This window comes from Nanorana parkeri, unplaced genomic scaffold (assembly GCF_000935625.1).
Source record: "Nanorana parkeri isolate BGI_ZX_2015 unplaced genomic scaffold, ASM93562v1 scaffold536, whole genome shotgun sequence".
In the NCBI taxonomy this organism is placed as follows: domain Eukaryota; kingdom Metazoa; phylum Chordata; class Amphibia; order Anura; family Dicroglossidae; genus Nanorana; species Nanorana parkeri.
Window position 1 is genome coordinate 940,102 of NW_017306804.1, and position 21,362 is coordinate 961,463.

A 21,362-nucleotide genomic window follows, 5' to 3' on the forward strand; every position below is an offset into this window, starting at 1 on the left:
TCTCTCTCTCTCTCTCTCTCTCTCCTATAACGTTCTGCACATACTACATTTATATAATAACGGCTGTGAAGGGTTTGTGTATTTTCTAGCCAGTATTCTCAGACCATTTCTGCAGAGCCAGCCTATTAGATCCAGACTTCCCTCTTGACTATATACATAACATGTACTAAAAAAGTATTTTTTTGTATTGTGGTCCTTTTTATTACAAAGTATAACTGCTCTGTACTGGGCCACTTCTAGAATAGAGGAAGATACAAATATTTGATGTAGCGATATCAGGGGATCTGTGTCTAATAGAAACGATGTATTTTCAGTTGGTTCTTCCACTTAATTACTTTGTAAGGAAACTGCCCTCCTTTTCATTCGAGATCCTTTCCCAGCAATCAGCAGGCTGATCTGCTCCTATTACCCATTGCAGAAAGTACCGAACAGGACATTGAGTCCGAGGGGGAATCCTATTCATTATTCTCAATATTGCATCGCATGTCATATGTTTTCAACTCCGGGAGGAATTAATACACGTTTTCCAAGCTACATCTTTCTAAAGTAATAATACATCCATGTAAACATTACATTTAATTACTTAGGCATACAGAAAAGCAGTTATGTTCAGCAACCTTTTATCAGTTCAATGACAAGGTAGTAGGATTTAGCTATGAGGCCCTGCAGTTCCACAATGCCTCTCTGATAAAGCTATTTTTTTTTTGGTAACATATTGATATCAATAATAAATATAATTTGGGTTTTCCAAGAGCCCTTTGTGTTTTGTTAAAATCATGTATTATTATTTCAACTAATTTTTTTATTTATACAACAAAACTCAACTGCAGTGAAATTCCAAAAAGTATGAACTTTCAAAAAAAAAAAAAATATTTGCCTTTAATTATTCTATAATAATGCAATTTACTGACCACAGAACATGCATTATTATTGAGATGTATTATGGATTTCTATTCTCAACAAGCACTTAAAAAAAGGGTTTGGAAAAAAAATAGGTATTCACCGCAGTTATACTACAGCAATATTCCTCCTAGACTTCCTAGTCCAACGCAGATAAATACAATTGTTATAGATCATCAGTCAGACCCATAAGGACTTACTTTATATGCACTCAATTTCCACCAAACCAAAACTAATTGCATGCATACCTCTAGGCCACTCAGGGATCTGATCAATTAGTCATTAAGCACTCCATTAGAGGGGTTTTAAGCTTGCTAGTATAAATGTCCTCTGTCAATTTGCTTGTAATTGAGTGAATCAAAAAAGATCTAGCTATTAGCACATGGAGCATTAATGATGTATACCAAGTTTTATTAGGCACAATATTAATCTATTACAAGGTGTACATGTATTTCTGAGTCCCCCTGCTATCATTAGGAGACAACACAAGTCACTTTATGAGGATGGATATCTTATGGCTGGATGTAAGCATGATGTACAGGTTTAATTTGGGTGATGAGAAATATCAGAGTATTAAAGGACCACTATCAATATTTCTATATAGAAATAACAGTAGTATTCATAGAGTTTAGTATTTTAATACCATGTTTTTTATTTTATGTACTGTTATTTCACTTTTATGTACGGTTATTTCAGACCAAGCTGACAAGCATCAGTGGCAGGGGTTTCAACAAACTACACTGTCAGGGGCTATTGGGTTGGTGCAGCAACAGGTTTGTGTTTTTATAGAAGGTTTCAGCCATTTGTATAAAGCTGACCCCTGGTGGTGTTATAGTTTGCACCAACCCTTGTCACTGTCAGTTTTGCTGGTCAGCTTGGTCTGCATGAAAATATATAAAAAATATAAAAACTTTTTATGACTTAAAGTAATAAAAAGAGTAATTCACATAAAAAGAATTAAAAAAAACAAAACTGTTGATGCATTTTTGGCCAAAAACAGTTAGCAGAATGCAATATTTATGGTGACAGTGGTCCTAGATTAAATCATCAGACAGATTTTTTAGTGATTTGCCATAACGGGTCACTTTAAAATATGCTATTCCCACAAACATAGCTTTAGCGGCTGCAAAGCTTTGTGCTATTCGTATACTGCAATAATGGCTCATTTTGTAAAGTGCTACACAAACTGTTGGTGCTATATCAATTCTGTAAAATAACAATAATAATCATTTTCATGCAACAAACTATAGTTTTTATTTTTGCATCCCTGCAGGCTTACACAGCAAGAAAATGCATTAGCTTGCTGCCCTATATACTTTTGCTTCCCTAGGCTCCAGCCTATGTGTCCTACCTATAAATTCCGGTCTGATTAAAATCCAACCTATGACATAATGGTTTAGCCAACACTCATTGAATTATAAAGTATAAAGTATGTCCACAATATCCAACCAAGTTTTTAGCATTTATTTTCTAAATTACGTAGTCAAATTTCAACCGTCACTTGGGATCTAATTGATTATAGGGATTATAATTGATTAGAATACCACATTGTGACTTATGCCTATAAATGAGATGCTCCTATACAAGTTTTAGGGCTGATTTATTAAAGTGATGACTTTTTGTTAAACTGTGCTATATGCAATGCTATTATAATGCTTTTTGCACCACGTGTAATTTTTTTTTTAAAAGAAACTTGCTGAAGAAGCCTCTGGGGGTGATTAACTAAAGGCAGAGGTGGGCAACTCTGGCTCTCCATCTGTGATTTTACTACAAATCCCACCAAGCATCTGCCTCTGCGAGTCATGCCTGTGGTCGTCAGAGTCTTGAAATGCCTCATGGGACTTGTAGTTTCCACAACAGCTGGAGGGCCAGAGTTTCCCACCCTTGACTAAAGGGTTCATTTTCATTCTTTGTTAGATGAACCTGTGTTTGCTTCAGCCATTCATTCATATGCATGGTAAGTGGATTTTGTTTTATTATAGCCTAACTCTAGGCAACATTTTAGTTTTGGATAGAATGAAATGTTTAGGTCAGGTTTTACTTTTTGTCTGTGGCCCCACTGTGATTGAGTGATTTCCTCAATTCTGGTCTCTGTGACACCCATACAAAACATTAGGAATATAATTGTCACTAGGAAGGGAAGGCATGGAATTAAATAAAAACATGAACGTTAAGGATGAGCGAACCGGGCAAATTTCGGTTTGAAGTAGGTTCAGTGAACCCAGGAAAAAATCCAAAAACCCCAATATAAACCCAAACCCCACCAAAGCCTATGGGAGCTGAATCTTGTTATTGTTGTGGCCTCAAAGCCCATTTGCAAACTTTTGTTTAAAGAAAAGACATGCGCAGCAGGGCACTTCCATAGTAAAATTGTACCAATACAAACATTAAAAAAAACACAATTTATGCAGCATAAAGGGCAACATTAAAAACACACAAATCCCTAAATAAAATGCTTTGGAAATGCCTTAAACCTGCATGTGAAGTTGTGGCAATGTACAATGTACTTCTGTCTGGGGATCTGTGATCTGCAATGGGAGTAGGGCAGGAGAAGATCGACGGGTACTGCAGGTCATCCTGTTGGTGGATTATTGTGATTGACATGGATCTACATTGCTAAATAACATGATTGACAGGGGACATTGTTTAATATTTAAATATTTCTAATAAAGGACTTTTCTAGGGTGTGGAAGTTTTACTATTTACATTTTGTTGTACTATGTAACCCTTACTCATTTACGTTGGGGGGGTGGATATCTGACAGCAAAAAGTTTCCCAGCACATTCACCAGCCAGCATGCAAAAAAACTTGTCTCACCGCTAAGGTTAAAAACAGAAGTTTACAGTAGATACACGTCTTCTGCAGAAAATGTGAAAGCCGCACAGTGATGCATGGGGGGTCTCAGCTGCCGTTGTGATGTGCGGGGTCCCTTGTGTGTCCCTGTGCCTTTAAGGGAGGTTGGGCTTCCTCCTGACAAACCTGCATCCAATTTTATCTTTTGCCATGTGTGCTCCAAGATGGACCGCACTATTTAGAGGTGCCTTGGTGCGGCAGTGCGGCTTTCAAATTTTCTGGAGAAGGAGTGTATCCAAACCTCTGTTTTTAACCTTAGCGGTGAGACAAATTTTTTTGCATGGTGGCTGGTGAGTGTGCTGGGAAACTTTTTGCTGTTGTACTGTATAAATACCTTCCATGTGCACCTTGCTGTAAAGCTGGTAACAAATTCATGAGTGTGTTTGCCATTTGTTTTGCTTGGTGGATATCTGAGGCCCCCTTATTCTAAAGGGGGCTTCCAGATTCCAATAAGTCCCCCCCCCACTCGCAGACCCCCACATCCTATTTTTTAGGATAGATTGTGAGAATGTGGCAATCAGGTCCCTGTTGTCATTAACATGGGGACAAAGTGCCTTGCAAGAGGGGAATGTTTTGCCAGATACCCTCCCAATGTAAGTTCGGGGGAAGGGGGGGCATGTTTTCCTCCCCCATTTTTGGCCAGCCAGGCTGTATACCTGGATAAGGGTATTTTTTTTTAATTGCTAGGGGACAGGGACCTGATTCCAACATTCTGGCATGTGGGGGTCTGGGTGGGTGTGTGTGTGGGATGACTTATCAGAACATGTGCCTGATCCCACATTCTGTCTTTCAAAGGGGATGTGGGGGTCCATGTGGGTGGAGACTTATCAAAATCTGGAAGCCCCCTGTAAAATAATATAGCTGCCGCTTCCCATATGAATGAATAGGGGTACATTATATCCTTTGTAACTCATTCACCAAAAACATTTGAAAAAGTAAATAAAAACAACCACACTATAGAATAAAGCCCTTTATTAAAATTAAAAAAACAATATCCTCTCATGTAAATCCAATATCAGCCATGTCGTACAGTGATGAACATCCACATCACTCACAATGAGTGATGCTCAATGATGCTAACCTACCGCCCCAACGATGCTGCTCTGTTGCTACTCCCATCACAAATGAAAGAACCCCAGCAGTGCTGGAATGTAAGCACAGCAGTGGGGATCTCGGGTGACGTCATTAACCAAATATAGTCATGACCATATTTGGTCAATGGAATCCCCCAGTATCCCCACTGCATTTGTTAACATTTCAGCAGTACCAGGGATCTGTCATCTTTTAGAGGTGGTATAGCTATAGCTGCTAAAAGACACACTTGGCCAGTTTGTTAGTCCATTTGCTGAATTGTGGAGTGGCTGGGTTCATATCTTCAACCCGAATCCAAATCTAATCCCTAACTGTTATCAGTTTTCATCATTCCTACTCTACTACTAAAATACTCGTTCATACACTTCTAAAATGTGTTTTGTGTGTCCCCATTGGAGAAATGTTCCATTACTTCCTGTCCTGACAGGTAGTAAGGAGAAATCTTCCTAATAGAGAAGCAAAATGGAAAACCTGAAAGAGGCTCTAACCCAGGTGTGGGCAAACTCCGTCCCTCCAGCTGCGGTGAAACTACAAATCTCATGATGCATTTGTCTCTGGAGGTCATGCCTGTGGCTGTAAGAATCTTGCAATGCCTCATGGGATTTGTAGTTCCACAGCAGCTCGAGGACCGGAGTTTGCCCACCCTAGTTCTAACCTTTCCCTGCTCCATCCAAAACACATACAACGTTTTGGCTCAAGTTAAGCACATAGTCGGGTGGTTGAAAATGGTTGAACATTAAAAAAATGAAAGTGCATTGGGCTTGCAGATTGCATTGTGCCTCTCTGACCACCAAGTGCCATTGTAGTTCCATGGCAGTATGTTACTGGCAGAGATTAACTAAACAGAGTTTCACAGTGTGCAGGCACAGATATGCAAACTGTGGCCATGGAAAGTGTGTACACACAATTTAATAGACTGATGCTTGGAATTGGGGTTTCAGTTATAACCACACATACAGTATATACATTTCTTTCTTTGCTCCAGCAGTTGAATGTAAGAGTTATTTTTGACCTGTTGCTTTGCTTGCTGGATGTTTTTTTATTGCTTAGTAAGTCACATCCTCATGCTAGTCATAGATTTATTCTTGCTCTGGTTGATATATTTCAGGACTCTAACACACTTTTGCGCTGTGGTCCGCATTGTTATATGCATTAGCGTGTCGTGGTGTCATTCATTTTATTGCAAAAAACCCAATCACTAAAATATCACATAATCTTTAACATTTCAAAGTCATTGTGATGGACTCCGGTACTCAAGATAAGTACGTCCGCCGCTGAAGTCTTCCCTGCTGAAGAGATGCTACACCCCGATGATCATCAGCTCTCAATCCACCCACTCACTAGCCGAAACCAAGTGTAGGGTGAAACAAACTCTGATTTATTGAGTAACTGTGCAACCTTTTATACACAAAGTAATCAGATAAGGTTGTAATCACATCATGTACACCCTGCCCTCCTCAGACATCCTGACTCCACAATCCCAGCCAGGGTCTAGCTGCCCAAGAGCTCCAGACAGCCACTGCAGAGGTCCGGCAAAACACACCGGCAGGAGACTGTCATTGTCCGGAGCTCCTTGGGAGTACAAAGAGAGCAAACAGCAGGGTAGTGCTGACAGTCTTTTGATAAACAGGTTACCCAGTATAACATTCTTAAACATAACCCAACACACACATAACCCATAAACTGATGAGCAGGTCTTCACAGTCATTTTCAATTTTGTTTTAATATTCAGCTTTCATTGAAACAATATCTGTCAATCCTGCCATGAAGGTCCTTGTTCGAACCCTCTTGCGTTGTCACCCTGCCACATGCACTTCCAGTTGAGTGTGCAGCCATGTTCCACTGTTGTCACCAGTAGAAAGCCCACCATGAGCAATGCTATGCAGGTGCTGCTGGAGTGCATGAAAACAGGAAGTGGCTTCAAAGCGGCTGCAGGAGTTCAGGAAAAAAAGCAAGAACAGTATTTTCAAAAACACAGAGAAATTACAATTGTTTCTAAAACACTGGGCTTTAGCAAACTAAATGCCATCCAGTTGGGGTTTGCATTCACTTTAAAAGCATAGCTTAGCTTTTACAAAACAATACGGAATGGGAAGAAGTATGAAGAAGTATGAATGGCATTGGGACTTCTCAATAATTCTTAATAGAGTACATGTGTAATGACATCACAGTAGTTGCAGTAACTGCTGTGATGTCATTACACATGTACTCCATTAAGAATTATTGAGAAGTCCCACTGCCACAGTTAACCTTGCGATTCAGGTAAGTGGGGGGTGCTGGGATTGGGTGTGGGGCATTGGTGACGTGACCATGTTTTTGTTATACCCTAAATATGGGTGTAATATGAAACATGGACAGAGAAATAAACAACCTTTAAAGCAGAACTCTGGGGAAATGTTTTCTTAACCCTTGCATTGGGCTACCTTCGCATGGCAAGCGTTAAAGAGACACTAAACTCAAGAGTTAAAGCCTAAAAATACATTCAAGTACCTTAATTATTAACAAAAATGTATCTTATTTGTGTATTACTCGGCTGTAGATCCTCAAATCATCTCTGAGTTGGTGCAGACACTGTCCTTCCTTCTGGGGGGTGGCTACTTTTGTTCCCCATGGTCCCTGTGTGTGCTGTAAAGTAGCCACCGCTCCAAGCTGTGATATACTATAATCTCAAAACAAATTAGTAAACTAAACATGAGATTGTAGTTTTAGCAGAAGCAACAAAAAAAAGTTGTAGTATTAAACTGTGAGAATTTTTCGATAATGAGTCCAGATTAAGCAAATATATATTGCCTAGTACAGTATTTCTTTACATCTTTGCCCAAAAACCTGCAGTCATCATGTTTCTAAATAACTGTCTCCAACCCCTTTGGCTTCCCTGAACTTCCTGTCCAGTACAAGATCACAGGGCACAGCACAGTCTCCAGCAGTTGTCCATCTACTAGCTTTGAGAAGAGGAGGAGTGGGGCAAGTAGGAGGGGTGGGGAGCAGTGGGGGTGTCTTGCCTTGCTGTGTCTGTGTGTTTGTGGAGACACGCACAGCTTACTAGCACACACAAGGGTGGCTCCATAGAACCCTGCAAGGGAAAAGAGCCACCCTAAAACAGGATATCAGGACCAGTGCTCAGGGATCAGCTGATCTGAAGAAAGCTAAAGCTTTTAGACAATAAGAAATATAATCCCTTGTAAGTGACTTAATAAGCATTTCAAAAAGCTTACAAATCTTTAATATCACCTTTAAAATATTTACCTTACACCCCAGGTTCCAGCACGCTTGCCTGACCAAGGGTGACAGCGCTGGGCCTTCTCTGAAAAAGCTGAGGGGGATCTCAAATCCTGCAAGCATGCACTCCTGTACTATGCATGAATGCATTCTGGTGGGACATGGTATGGGGTTGTGTTATGCAGATATATGCAGACCTTACATTTCTATACAGTTTTTGCTTTATTGTTTTATAATATGTCTTCTCCTAGTAATATTTTTGTTCTAGTTAACTTCTCAGTAAACTTCCCAACATCCATAAATAAAATGAAGCGATAGGATTATCTGTGCAGAAGAGCTAACACATGTTTAATTGACAGCATATAGAATCTTAATACCATTCATTTTGTCATGTGTGCTATACTGCCTAAGGGTAGCGAGTTGTTACAGCATCCTGCAGGCTAATTTCATGCTAAAATATCATATTTTTCACAAGTTGAAATGTGCCATACATAAATAAACAGTCTACAGGGCAGTATTAAAAGTTCATAACTTTTACTGCGTTAAGAATCATTATTGATGTGAGGTCTGAGTTAATGAACTTGTACCTTGATAAAGTAAAATTTGCATTCAATCTTATTCATTTTTAAATAACTATTTGAAATATTTACACATCTTACAGTTGAATGCCACACACATTTTCCATTTTATCCAGATGCGTATCAATTAACAAAAATTGATTTAATTTTAAATATGATAAGCATTTGTGCCTAAATCGTTCTTGGTAAAGGAAAGCACTGGACTCTGGACTTTGCAACACAGTGGACTTAGGACTAAAAACAGAAGTATACTCACAGATAATAAAAGCCCTCCCCAGCCACTGCTACCTGCTGACTGCGTGCAGCCTTCTGATCCTGGTCACTGGAAGTACACCCTGCCTCCTGCACTGAGGCATGTACAGATCATCCAGGGCCAGTCAGGCACATGTACGTCTGAAGGGATGCCGGGGATGTCCTGTTTGATAAAACATTTGCATGCTGGCTGGTGAGTGTGCTGGGAAACTTTTGCTGTTTGATAAAACATTGCCATCAGTGAAAAACATTGATCTGCTCCAGCCATCACCGATGTTTTATCAAACTGGACATCCCCAGCATCCTTTTAGGGATCATGCTACATATGATAAGCATTTGTCCCTAAATCTGTCTTGATGTTAGATTCCTATACTCATCTGTACAGCAGCACTGGGAGAGGGAGAGGCAGCACTGAGAGCCAATTAGAGCTGAACCTGCTTACATAAAAGGAGAGCACAGAGAGGACTTCACTGACATGCTACTGATCCTTCATTTTCCAATCACAGGCAGCTATTGCTATGATTTCATGGGGAAACTGCGCATATGACTGATAATGACAGCTATAAAAGTAAAGCTGGGGATATACAGTATATGAAGCAGAATTATAGATATCCTGAGATGATTAGGAATGAGTGAATTTAAGAATTATAATTTTACCCAAAATTAAACACAGCAGTAAGCAAATAACAACGAAATTGAATGTTGCTTTAAAGGCTAACTCCAGCCTAAACTTTTGTTTAGCTTAGGATAGAGTAGTCAAATATTAAATCCTGACCAACCTGTGATGCACTACACCCCTACTGCTTGTGCAAAAATGAGCAGCATAATTGTGTGCTTTAATGCTATTCCAACTAGGTTGAAGGAGTGACCAAAGTGGGTTAAACAAAGGCTTTGGGGTTAAAGAGGAACTGCTATATTTTCTGATCTGCCATTTGTTCTACAGTATAGAAGAAGCCACTTTAATTGCTCATTATATATGCTTTAACTAAATTATTTGCTTGCTTTTTTAATGCAGAGATATTGGGCTCACTCTTTTGCCTCTGTTTGTGACATATACTATAGTGTCAGAGGCTGTGAGATTGAGAGCCAACGTCGCACCCTATTCCCCCCACCATGATGTCAGCATTCTTTCTAGACAGAAGGGGAGGACTCGCACTGCTTGCTATCACAGTGCTGTCAGGAATGCACCTACTCATGCAGATTACATAGGAAGATGGGTAGGCACTTTTGCAGGGGTAATTTTTTTTTTCAAATTGACAATTTTTATTGTAGTTTTTGTTTTTCAAAAGAAAAAAAAGGAGAAATAACAACAGAAGGAGCAAGACATACATCGATACATCTATACAGAAAGCTAGCCCGTCAATGGGTCTGTAGACATTGAAAATGTATAAGCATGGCACAACATAATTTCTGTCTGTTATCTTTGCTAATTCGTTGGTTTACGTAATGCTAGTAAACTAGACAAGTAATACTGTATCTGCAATAGCAATGTACTATTTATGAAGACCTATGTCTGTCCAGCAAATGAAGCTTTTCATATCTTAACCTTAAATAATAAGAAGAAAGGAAAGAAAAGAGAACAAAGGAGAAAAAAAGTTAGTGATAGGAAGGGACATTCCTCAGGCATTATACTATGTGATAGCGGTTTGAACCAGAACGTTCCTCATCCACTGTCTTCTGGTGACGACTTCATCATATTCAACCCCAATTTATTCAGGTAGTGTTTTTTTTTAAACGTTTTATTTAGCTATTTACTTGTGTATTTGTTTGTGTACCTCCTGCCTGACCCTCCATGCTAATCCAGGCACCCTAAACCTTCTCATGCGTCAAAAGAGTATTATTAAGCCTCGCCGTCAGATATTCCATTGCCTTGACATCTTTGATGCGGGCATATAGATCGGTTTTGGACGGGGGGTGTGTCCGTTTCCATTGTAGTGATATTAAACATCTAGCTGCTGTTAACACATGCATGACTAGCTTATTGTCATACTTCGAGAGTTGTGGAAACGGCAACCCCAACAAGTAATGTAAAGGTGTCAAAGGGAGCGATTGTCCGGTCAAATTCTCCATAGTAATTTTAACCATTCTCCAGTAGGACTGCAGTATCGGACAGGACCAAAATATGTGAAATAGGGTACCAACATGTCCATCGCACCTCCAGCAATTCGGAGTTGTCGATGGGTATATTGTATGTAGTACGTCGGGCGTATAATACCAATGATATAATATTTTATATTGATTCTCTTTATATACCGAGCAGATCGAGGTCTTGGCGGCTGTCCGCCATATGAGTTCCCATTGCTGTGGGGAGATTGTGATCGCCAGGTCCCTATCCCACTTCAACATATATGGTAGTTGAATAAAGCTGTCCTTGGAGTCTTCATTTAAAAGTCTGTAGATAAATGAGATCAGGCCTTTGGAGGAATGTGTAAAGGCACACATGGATTCAAACTGTGTTCGCCTAGGGAATGTTAAATTAGGTGTGATGGATTGCACAAAGTGCTTGATCAGTAGATAGGAGTAGAGCTCACGTGAAGGAAGGTTGTGCCTTTCCCGTAATTGTTCAAAGGGCAGCAGTGTGTTAGACACGCTGCAGGGGTAAGTTTGAAAATGGGTAATGGAATTCTTGGTAGGTCATATTATTCAGCCACAATATGATTTTCCAAAAAAGCTCTACCTTTTATTATTACCCAAGTCAAGTAATGTTGTCTAGGCTGAGATGATGCCATCAGTCTGTTCCAGGTAAGAGGCATCATTTCTGTAGTCATCCCATCTCTCCAGATTTACATGAATGTGAATGGGCCAGCCTCTCAGCTCAAGATGTCGATGGTGACCCTGCATGATGCCTGAACAAAAATGGATCTATCTTTCTAGAGAGAAAAGCAAACAAATGCATTGTCAGGGGGAGTACTGTAATCTCTGTGAAAAGTAATAATTACCAGTGTTACACTTACACATTACTTAGGATGCATGCACTTAACATAAAAAATACATGTGACGCTAGGTCCACTTTAAGTGTGCCCCAAATTTTTTTAAAGTTGGAGCAAGTTCAGTAAGGTGATGAAAAGAATTCAACAGAATGGGAGTTTATTGTGGATTATTTGTTGTTGTGTGTGAGTTTTAAGTGTATTGATAAACTGAGTTTGTAAAGTGAGGTCTGTACTTATTCTTAGACACTTAATGCGATTATAAGCCAGTGAATTTAATGGCAGACATGGGAAATAGGTAGAAAGTGGTGGCAAGTATAGGAAAATTCTTGTAGCATTTACATTCGATAATAAAAAGAACCATGTGAATGGAGAATGCAGCACCATCAAGGCAAGATATTATGAAAAGTTAGAGACAGGATGCAAGAAATAAAAGGTATATGCAATTCTAGGATGACCTTAAGGTTAAGTTAGTAAGGCTGGCTAAATCACAAAACCCCTAACAAAGTAGAGTTTGGAGGGTCCAGGAGAAAAGATAATTAATATTAGAAACCCTTCACACATCCTTGAACAGATGGATAATCGTTGGAAATAATGGACATTTTGCTTACTGGATTTTGTTTCATGTAATAACATCAATAAATAAATAAACTACATGTACTGTTTTTTTCTGGTCCCTCAATGAAAGAGCCAAAGGAACAGTAGTTTGGCAAATGACAGTTCCAGGTTCTCCTCCCATCCTATACACATCATAGTTTTTTCCATGGTCTTCTGTTGATGGTTTTAATGCTGAACTCTGGGGAAAATTCAAAACTACCCCTGCAGTAGGACTCCCCCCTTACTGTAAGGCTTAAATGCTAATTTCTGTCTATAGTGTTAAGGGTAAGTACTGGTGAGGTGCCCGGGAAAGAATGCAACATAACTTTTCCTTTATAATAAGCTTTTATCCCAGAAACCAGAAAGTACATTAACACTCTCATGGTATGTCAATTCCACCTCCTCTAAACAGTAAGGTAATTTAAGAAGAGACATAAATTAAGATTATGAATCTTCACCTCTTAAAGTAACACTAAACTAAAATCATCTCTGAATTCATGCTGACACTGTCCTTCCTTTTGTTGCTCCATGGCCCCTGTGTGTGTTGTAAAGTAGCCACCACTCCAAGCTCACTCCTGTGATGGACCACAATCTCAATACAAATTAGTAAACTAAACATGAGATTGTAGGAGGGAGTTTGGAGTGGTGGCTACTTTACAACATTCATGCCACTTGAACAGCACTGCTTCAGTTTGCTGAATACCTGCTCAAGTGTCAATAAAGTATTTTGGAGCATGAGAGAAAACAAAAACACGTGATGGAGATGCAGCTTTCTTTGACTGATTGGTCTGCATTCAGATTGCTGCAACGTTCTTTGATTTTACAGCCTTCTTTGATTGGGCAGTCATTCTTTAAGGACATTTAATGTGTTTTTTCTTTAATTAAATAGATATATTATATTTATAGCATATATATATTATATATATAGCACATTATATATATAGCATAAAGCACAGCTCTGAACTCTGTGCTAATTATTATTGACTAGGTACGAACCTGGAAGGAGTTCCTCCCGAACACCGAAGTAAGTTCCTTCCATTCCAACCCAATCAGCTGTGAGCAGGGCAGAAAGCAGTGACATCATTAACCTTATAATATACTTACTGCTGACAACTGCCCTCTGTGTTACTTAGTACTGACCCCTAAATTCCGACCTATTTACTATTGACCTCTAAACTCTGCATTATTTAGTACTGACCCCTGAATTCTAAGTTACTTACTACTGACCTCTGAACTCTGGGTTACTTAGTACTGATCTCGGAATTCTGAGTTCCTTACTACTTACTTCTGGACTCTGGGTTACTTTGTACTGACCTTCCAACTCTGTACTAACCCCTGAATTCTGAGTTACTTACTACTGACCTCTGAACTCTAGATTACTTAGTACTAGCCCCTGAATTCTAAAATCACTTACTACAGACCTCTGAAATTTGTGTTACTTAGTATTGATCCCGAAATTCTGAATTACTACTGACTTCTGAACTCTCAATTACTTAGTACTGACCCCTGAGTTACAATTCACCTCTAAACTCTGTATCAATTAATACTGACCTCTAAACTGTGCATTAGCCACTACTGACCTCTGAACTCTAAATTACTTACCACTGATCTCTGCGTTAATCACTACTGATCTCTTAACTCTGCATTAGTTACTACTGACCCCTGAAGTCTTCGTTAGTTACTATTGATCTCAGAACCCTGCGTTACTTCTGACCCCTGAAGTCTGTGTTAATTACTATTGCTCTCAGAACTCTGGGTAACTACTGACCCCACAAATCTGTATTACTTACTACTGACCGCTGAAGTCTGTGTTAGTTACTATCCTTCTCAGAACTCTGCATTACTATTGACCCCTAAACTCTCCATTAGTTACTACTGTCCTCAGAACTCTGCATTATTTACACCTGACCACTGCACTGTGATTGAAAATAAATGCAAAGTTTCTCACTGAAGCTATTAAGGTAGGATGCCTTTATATTTTTACAGAGACATCTGTATTATATTTTTCTGAGTTTTTTCAATCCTGCATTACTTTTAAATTTTAACAGGTCTTTTTAGGTTATCTACTTAAAAAAACACAGTGCACCCTGGTGATTCTTGATCTCTATAATGTTGTTCAGGTAGCACTTCACCCCTGACTTACCCCTGACTTAGAGGGTGATCCGCTGTGGCTGCTTGTGATAAGCAGAGTGGCAGTGGTGTGTCAGGTGATGGAACACTCTATGCACTCTCCTACATTGAAAGAAGCTGGAACTGTCAGGCAATGTGATCTGGACTTGATGGTTGAACTACAGTACCAGTTCGACTGGGAGCAAGGTAGGTTAACATTGACTACCAATGCTGGGAGGTAATTTTTATTGTTATGGGCTACTCTACTTTGCTAATTGCCATTTGCCTGAGCTTGCCATATATGTTTAGAAAGTCATTCGAATGCAAACAAAAGTTCTAAAAATTAATTTGTCAAAGCATTCAATGAAACCATCATTGAGTATATTATATATATAGCACATTATATATATAGCATAAAGCACAGCTCTGAACTCTGTGCTAATTATTATTGACTAGGTACGAACCTGGAAGGAGTTCCTCCCGAACACCGAAGTAAGTTCCTTCCATTCCAACCCAATCAGCTGTGAGCAGGGCAGAAAGCAGTGACATCATTAACCTTATAATATACTTACTGCTGACAACTGCCCTCTGTGTTACTTAGTACTGACCCCTAAATTCCGACCTATTTACTATTGACCTCTAAACTCTGCATTATTTAGTACTGACCCCTGAATTCTAAGTTACTTACTACTGACCTCTGAACTCTGGGTTACTTAGTACTGATCTCGGAATTCTGAGTTACTTACTACTTACTTCTGGACTCTGTGTTACTTTGTACTGACCTTCCAACTCTGTACTAACCCCTGAATTCTGAGTTACTTACTACTGACCTCTGAACTCTAGATTACTTAGTACTAGCCCCTGAATTCTAAAATCACTTACTACAGACCTCTGAAATTTGTGTTACTTAGTATTGATCCCGAAATTCTGAATTACTACTGACTTCTGAACTCTCAATTACTTAGTACTGACCCCTGAGTTACAATTCACCTCTAAACTCTGTATCAATTAATACTGACCTCTAAACTGTGCATTAGCCACTACTGACCTCTGAACTCTAAATTACTTACCACTGATCTCTGCGTTAATCACTACTGATCTCTTAACTCTGCATTAGTTACTACTGACCCCTGAAGTCTTCGTTAGTTACTATTGATCTCAGAACCCTGCGTTACTTCTGACCCCTGAAGTCTGTGTTAATTACTATTGCTCTCAGAACTCTGGGTAACTACTGACCCCACAAATCTGTATTACTTACTACTGACCGCTGAAGTCTGTGTTAGTTACTATCCTTCTCAGAACTCTGCATTACTATTGACCCCTAAACTCTCCATTAGTTACTACTGTCCTCAGAACTCTGCATTATTTACACCTGACCACTGCACTGTGATTGAAAATAAATGCAAAGTTTCTCACTGAAGCTATTAAGGTAGGATGCCTTTATATTTTTACAGAGACATCTGTATTATATTTTTCTGAGTTTTTTCAATCCTGCATTACTTTTAAATTTTAACAGGTCTTTTTAGGTTATCTACTTAAAAAAACACAGTGCACCCTGGTGATTCTTGATCTCTATAATGTTGTTCAGGTAGCACTTCACCCCTGACTTACCCCTGACTTAGAGGGTGATCCGCTGTGGCTGCTTGTGATAAGCAGAGTGGCAGTGGTGTGTCAGGTGATGGAACACTCTATGCACTCTCCTACATTGAAAGAAGCTGGAACTGTCAGGCAATGTGATCTGGACTTGATGGTTGAACTACAGTACCAGTTCGACTGGGAGCAAGGTAGGTTAACATTGACTACCAATGCTGGGAGGTAATTTTTATTGTTATGGGCTACTCTACTTTGCTAATTGCCATTTGCCTGAGCTTGCCATATATGTTTAGAAAGTCATTCGAATGCAAACAAAAGTTCTAAAAATTAATTTGTCAAAGCATTCAATGAAACCATCATTGAGTCAACTAATTTTGTTCAAAAGCCCTTAGAAAATCTCATCCAGACCTGCTACTTGAATGGAATCCCAGATGTATTATGTGAATCTACTTATAAATCCAATTTTGCATACACTATAAAGAAACCTATGTTTTTATTGCACTTTCATACATTTCTATTTCATACATAATCATTTAAACAAATTCATGTTCGTGAATACAAAAGTTCTAATTATTGATGAAACTTTTCACAGCACAAGCACAATAATTATGAGATTTTCCCAAATGAGGACCACATTAGCAGTTAGAATTTCGCTCAGCCAGATGGCAGATTTTCCAACCTGAGCTTTTGATTTTTCTTGTCACTACAGTCTAAAACAATCATCGATTTGTCCATGTTAACTATTAGAATATCAAAGAGTTGTGAAAACAACATTTTTCTAACAAAATTCTACTTGTATGGCCAGCTTATTTTTCTTTGTCCTTGTCCTAGAACTTGCAGAGCTAGTAGATTAGAATAGGGCCTTGTCTTCTGGGGGGCATGATTTTGTGAGGGTGGCTACAAATGGGAGCATGATTTTGTGGGTGTGGTTTAAAGTGGGTATGGTCAGTAGGGTGTCAGTGAAAAATCTTATAAACTTAAATCATAGTTGCCAACATTTCAAAAACATTTCCAGGGACATCCTTTTTTGCTGCATGTCCAACAAGCCATTGTGGGCAGGGAATAGGATTCTAATTAGAGGTGAGGCATTCACTTAGAATGGGCATGGTTTTACAAGAGGCATATCGTTACCTATTTATTTAATTATTTATTACAGGCATTTATATAGCACCAACAATTTACCCAGTGCTTCATATACTGTACATCAACTCCATTGAACAATTGCATTTTCAGATTTTGTACCTACATGTATTATAATAAAGAAAGAAATACAGTCAATTAAGTATTGTTCATTAATAGCTAGCTACAACTTCTGTGCAGTGTATTTAAAGTGCTGCAGCCCAACAGCTTTTGCAGAGAATACCATGATAAACACCAATTACACTACAAACACATTTGTCATAATTAGACACTGAAAGGAGTACTTTGACACCTGTTGTGGCTGCTGATGCTGATCGGTTGAAGGCTGTTGTAGGTGGCACAACGCAGGCAAAATCAGTACCCTACTGACACCACCACGAAAAAAAAATCAGGACACAGGGCTCTGGACACTGGACTTTGGTTACTGGACTCTGGACAGACTGGACTTTTGACACAGGACTCAGAACTCTGCATTCTGGACACTGAACTCTGTAAACTGGACTATGGACACTGGATTCTACACTCAGGACTCTAGACACTGGATTCTGGACTCTGTGCACTGGACTTTGTACTCAAGACTCTGGACTAAGGAGTTTAGACACTGGACTATGGAATCATGACTCTGGATCCTAGACTTTTGACTCAGGACTGAGGTTTCTGGACTGAGGACTTTAGACACAGGACTCTTGATACTAGATACAGGACTATGGATTCACTGGACTCTGCACACAATGGACTCAGGACTCTGCACACACTAGACTCAGGACACAGGAATCTGGTATATGGAATAATTTATTTTTTATTTTTACAAAATTTCACCTAACTTGCCTTCAACATATTCCTATTTTAAGTTTCTTTTTAATGGAAATTACTCACAATGTACTATTGTTTACTTATTGATGTTTTAACCAAAAAGAAAGAATGTGTCTCAGTCTCGCTAGCAGCATAACATAGCTTCAGTAAAACAAATCTTAAAGCTCTTAAATCTGAAAAATCCTAGCCAAAATGTTTTGCTTTGGATAGAATGTGGAAGATTTAGCATCTGTATCCATGTGTCCTCATTGGGAAAATCTAAACTTTCATCCGGTTGCAGAGACACAAAAGGAAGTGAAGCAAAGAGGCTAAATGAGGCTGATTTACTAAAGGAGTTCAGACTGTTCACTTCCATTGTCCAGTCATGTGAAAAGCAAATTCCTGTTAACTTATTTAATCTGCATACGATTGGATAATTGAAGTGAATATTCACACAATTTATTGCATGAATATTATCAACTCCTTTAGTAAACCAGCCCAAGAGTGTCCCCAAACTGGGAACATACCAAACTTTGATAATTATCGCCAGAATAAGTTTTTCCATTATGATATTTACCCTATAATCCTATTTTGGTGAGGACCAGCATATTTACGGGTTATTCACTTAGCTGCTGAAGGCAGCTGAGTGAATAACCCAGCCGAACTGAACAGAGCCAAACTACTTTCGGCTACTCACTCAATCTCAGTACGGCTGATTTCAGCCGTACATCGGTTGAAATCATCCATACATTGGCTGCCTTCAGCTGCCTTCGGTCAGCCTTACATGATCTGCATGTTCTGCTGAGCCGAAGTGCAGAGGGACTTCGTCTCCACTGATCCAGATGTTGGAAGCTCCCTATTCTCATAGGGGCCGAACGGCAGTAAGTGAATAGCTTAATGCCACGGCATTCGGCTCGGCTATTCTGCTCTGTACCTCCAAGGTAGCGGGCAGAATAGAAAATAAGTGAAATGAATGGGAAACAAAAGTTGAAAAAGTATTTTAAAAATGTAAAAAATAGAAAAAAAACATTTAAAGAGAAGAAGAAAAAAAAAGACACACGACAACCGGACCGCACGCGACAAACTCCCACCGCATAATGAAGCATCTGACAGATGCTGGCAAAATAAAAACAATCAGGCAGAGCTAGCGGTGACAGCTAGCTCCGTCCAAATGTTTCCTATTGGCCGCCACCTGCAGGTCCCGGCCAATGAATAACAACTGGGCGGAGCCAGGCGTGATAGCACGTCATGCTGATCCAAGTTGTTATTGTTAAATGACAGATCAGCGTCCCTAGGTCATTTGGGGACACTGATCTGTCATTACAACTGGGCGGAGAGCGAGCTGTGAGATCACAGCTGGCTCCACTCAGCTGTCATTTGCTTAGAGATCGGTTGGCTTTGGCCGACCTTTCTCCACACTTCGGCTCTCACTTTGGCTTAGTCGAGCAGAAGCATATGCCTTCGTCTCAGCTGAGCCGCTCGGCTGCCTTCGGCTGCTGTACGGGCTATAGTGAGTAGCCCGTACAGCAGCCCTTCGGTTCGACTGAACCCAAGGGCTCCGGCGGCCAAAGTGAGCTGAAGGATCAGCCGAAGCTACAGCTGTATCATTTGGCTCATTCGTGAATAACCCTCTTAATATTTATTTTACATTTTCAGTCCATTTTCAGACAACAGGACATAAAGTAGGAGAGAAACTATCAAATAGGGACACAGATAGCAGCTAAAACTAAAAAAAGAAACTATTTTATTCATTCTAACTGTGTAATCACCAATGTTACCCAGAATGTAAGTGAGGGCAAATTCAAAATTATGAGTTGCCACCATAAAAGGAATAGAAGGGAAATCTATCAATGGAGGCACTTGTTCCCATGACTACTGTCTAACGTCAGGTAGACACACATATATTTTCTCCGTTCAACCTGCTGGCTAAATGAAGAAAATATCACAGAGTCCTCCACCAATGTTGGCCGCTCTCAGAATACTGATGGTATGCTAGGTCCTTTAGGTGAGAATTTTCCAACAAGCTCCTTTGATCAGCTGACAGAGGGATGCAGGTCAAAAGGGTGCCAACAGTAGCACCCATGCAACGAATTTCGGCCTACTTAAAAGGGGATTTCCCTCACATAGAAAAATATCCTCTCACTTCCTGTTAAATCTACAGGACAGGAAGTAAAGCGAAATCTCCCTAATAGAACACAGCTGACAAAAAGGTTACAGTGGTCTTAACTCCTCCCCTACTCTATCCAAAATGAAAAAAATAACTATTTGGCTTTATATATATACTTCAAATAAAGCAAGAGGTAATGCAATGTATGCAGGAAAAACATTATGGTAAAAATGTGGCTTGTCAGTGCTTTGTCTGATGAAACCTTTACTAGATCACTATTTGTACATCTGCCAAGACAGAAGTACCCATATGACCAGTGAATTCTGCTTTAGTCACCCTTAGAAGAAGCTGGCTCCACTATATCTCCAATCTCTCATTCTGCCAGAGGAAGACAGTTCCCTTATAGATGGAACAAGGCCTTTAATTTGTATGGATTGTATTTTGAGCATTAATAATTCACAATCATTATTTTATGACTCACTGTATACATACTTTGTCAGTGTACATATATATTTTACTGATCTTTTCCAAGAAAATGATAGGGAATCTGTTTGTGGCCTACAGCAATAACAGAGCAGAGAGCATAATAAAACAGAATAAAATATATAGAAATGTGCATTTCAAACACAACAAAAAACATTTTTGATGCATACACACACACAAACACATACATATAGTGTGTGTGTGTATATAGTGAGATTTAGCTTCCAATGGTAACGCATTAAGGACGCATCCACTCGTTTATGACTTCTTTTAAGGGCTTCCTTGCCCACTTTTATTGAATCCAACTCAAAAGTCCACACAGGTTTACCCTCGCAGGAGTTTCAAACACAAAGTACAGTTTTCTTTCTTCAGCAAAAAAGCACTTTCAAAGTCCCCCGACTTTAGGTTGCGTGTTTACCAAACACTCTTCACCATACAGGAGACACCCTCCCCAGTCCGCCAGCCACAGACTGGTCCCAGGGTGGAGCCCTCCTGACTCCTGCAGAGACCTCCTCTGTCACCCAGGTAGAGCCTTGAACCTGACCCAGCATCCTCCTCATAAGCGCTGTGCACAGGTGCACCATCATTTGGTGCTGGTCACCACTAAAGCCCGGGCCCAGGAATGGAGATTTCATCCCTCCCAATGCTCTTTGAAATCTCCCAGTTCCAGGAACCCATGCCAAATCTGTAAAACCTGGGAAGAACTACATAGCCAGCTCT